The following is a 3510-nucleotide window of genomic DNA, read 5'->3' as shown; positions in this document are numbered from 1 at the left end:
ATTGACTCTGAATCCCCAACATGTACCCCAAAAACAGAAATGGACATAAAACTAAGACTTGTGGAGCACCTTGACTGATTACGCGTGGCTCTGAAAGGTATGCCTGCATTTAATTTCCTTCGATGTAATTTGTTTCTGTTGCCTAAGAGCGACTTTCCAAATATGATTTAATCCATATCGTTCAAGCTTACCCAGGAACAAAGAATGATCAGTCTATTAAATTCTTTTCTTTGGTCTAAGAATAACCCGATTTTTTGTGTGATTGTCTACTGCATATAGGGCATAGTTAATCGGGTTGAAAGTAGCTGTTTCGGTTGAATTTTGTGGCTACACTGCTACCATGTTGGCATCCAAAGACAATTTTACTTTTGTCAAAGATCGCAGTCAATCTTGAATGGTACATTTTTCGATAACTATTGAAAATCCGGACTAAGTAAGGTTTCCACATGCATAAATTTATAACAGTCAATCTTGAATGGAACATTTTTCAATAATTATTGAAAACCATGACTATTTAGGGTTTCCACAGGTATTACAGGATCATTCCCCCACCACCACTTGCATAGGTCCACTTACATCTGGAAACACCCTACTTGCGCACTATCATGCCAACTTACGCATAAGTTTCGAAAGATGAAAGGCATGGTACTTTTTTGAATGACTTCACCTCTTGCACTATTTGCCCATAGGATTCAGCAATTTCCGATTGCTGGATCTGCATACATTCTACTCTGGATTGTGGATCGTTCGACACCACAGAACTGGAATCGTTGGTTGATGTAGGTGCTAAGTTAATGTCGTACCAGAGTAATGGGCTCAGTCGTCATCTACTTAAATAAATGCATACTAAAGTGGTCAAATGTTTTTAAACAGTGCAATAGGCATACCACTCTAACATTCAGCAACTCAATAAGATCACTTACTGCAGGCCTGGCAAAGTGTGGCTGATGTGATATTGCCCCCCCCCCTCCCCCCCACCTGTTCATCTGTGAGCTCTTCGCCCCTCAAACTTTACTCATGTGTTTTCGTCACGTTTGGTTTGCTTATAAGCAGGCAAGTGGGGCAGTGTCTCTTCGACTTCAATGAGGCTTCCCTTTCTTTTCGAAATGTTCTCCTTGTCTTGACAATTTCTGCAATTCGATTGCAATCTGCCCTACAGAGAAACGATTTGATTCCCAGCGACTCATTCCACACAGCATTACGTTGAGTAGATTTAATGTACCAATACTTCACTGAAGTAAATGTACTTTCGGGAACTTATGTTGACTAGAAGAAATATGCTAAGAGCGAAGTCTGGAATTTTTGGATATCGACATTGTGGCACAATTAAAAAATTTCGGTGTATGTTTCTGTAACCTGCAAACTTCTTCTTGAAAATATTTTTAACGCTTCCAAGAATAATTTTCGTTGGATTATCAAACAAAATTATATCCGACTCTATACACTTATAGACTTTGAAAAGGCTGTGAAACTCATCAGACTTCGCCAATAATGGAAAAGTGAATCATTCAGCTCATCTCCAATTTCCTTATTATCCGATTTCACTTCTATAGTAAAAAATTTGAAACGTTATATTCTATGTGGAAAAAAAAAAAAAAAAAAAAAAACGAGTTAGCATTTTCCTCCACACAACCTCCGCATTTCATAATGTAAAAGTAGTCTTCATATTCTGCATCAACTACTTCAAAATGTTGTTTAAATTTTCGATGAGATAGCCATTTCCTCAGTGTATTATATTCGCAATTTTCGTTAGATCTTTCATTCCAGACAACAGCCTGATTGTTCCCACATGGTGCTTCCTGATGAATAACGCAAAAAAAAAAAAACTATTCAATCTTTTCTTAACTGGCCGACGGAACCGTTCTCACTACCAACCACAGCATGTTTGTGTACCATCGGCACAAATTGCAGGGCATTTTTTAACACCTTTAGTATGAAAAAAATAGCAGTTTACTAAGATCTGTTCGATCAGTTCTCTCGTCCACACACAAAAAATAATACCAGCAGTTGAAATTAAATTGTTATTTTTTTATGTTATGTCGCATACGAACTCACAATGTTATATGGCAAAGCAGCTGTTTTAAAATGTATAGGAGCATCATCGGAAACAATCGGTTTTCCAGTTTTATTGCAGATAGGTTCACGACTAGGCCATCGTTGAAGAATTTCTGAGTTTTTGTTAATTTTAAGCATGTGATGCAGCTCAACTCTTTCCTTTAAGATTTAATGGTCCAGAAAACTTTTGTACCTCTTTCTGTAAGTTATCGTCATGAGAGTAACGCCTGTGTATTGCTTCAAAGAGCGAAGAGACTCAAGCATTTTGTACATATTAAACACTGAGGTTTTGCATCGGAATTGTGTACTGAAAAGTACTTAATCTCCAACCCCTTCTGAAAAACAGCCTTTTCAGTTTCTTTCTTTTCGACTTTTTTAGGAGCCGTAATAGAAAAATAGCCATAGAAATAACCACAGTCAAAACTAGAATGATAGCCACAGTAATAAACACAATGACAACTTGAACGCCCGAGTCAAGTTGGAGAAAGAAGAGCTCACTGGTGTTAGGTGGCGGGTATATCACATGAGCCACGCTTTGCCAGGGGAAGTCACCAGAGAACTAACCACAGTACAGCCGGCTATGAAACATTTTCAGTTCAAATGGACATTACTATTTTCGTAAATCTATTGCTCTGGAAAGAACGTTTTGGATGAAGGCAATGTACTCCTTCAAAGCATAGCAGATTTCACATCCAATGGTCTGGATTGCGTCGAAGTTGTTCTATACATTTGCTATGTGACAATATATTTTGAACTGGAAATGACTCAATTCCTTTTAATTATGCTTCGTAGGGTGGAACGTTGTAACAAATCTTTTGTCAGTGAAGAAAACTCGTTTTGTGACTGCGCCATTCCTTGATAAGGGAGATAAATCATTAGAGACAATGGTGAAAGCGCGTGAATTACGCACCTAAAGAGGGAAACCTTCAGAACTACCAGAGCAAAATTCTGTTACAGGCCTATCCTGAAACCATAAGAAATTGCTTGTGAAGAGGAAATTATTTAAAATTAAAGAAAGGTATAAACAGAGGTAGTTTGCTAAGGAAGCATTCAGTCGCAAAAAATGAGCATCTTTTGAACTAGTTCTTTAATTGATGTGACCTTCGTGGCTGCTGTAAGATACAGGTATTTCCTATGCTTATTTATTATTTGCTTTTAGTCGGCGTTGTTTTCAGCCATCACAGATTAAAAATACTGAAAAATTGGAAAAGGTAATTTTCGACCTTCGTGGAGGGCATACATTTGTAGATTTCTCTTCAGATTTTAATTGGTACACGTATTCAATTGGATTACGACATACAGTTGAAAGGTAACTGCTTGTTTGTATGAAAACAGGTAATTCATATCTGTAACAACAAGTTCTTTGATGTTGACGGTAAACATCTGTGGCATAGGTCTATCATCTTCGCCAACGCAAACGAAATTCAAACAGAGGAGAGCGTCTGTGACGTCAGA

This window comes from Schistocerca cancellata, chromosome 6 (genome assembly GCF_023864275.1).
Source record: "Schistocerca cancellata isolate TAMUIC-IGC-003103 chromosome 6, iqSchCanc2.1, whole genome shotgun sequence".
In the NCBI taxonomy this organism is placed as follows: Eukaryota; Metazoa; Arthropoda; class Insecta; order Orthoptera; family Acrididae; genus Schistocerca; species Schistocerca cancellata.
The sequence above is the reverse complement of the archived record's forward strand: the minus strand, read 5'-3'. Positions refer to the sequence as shown.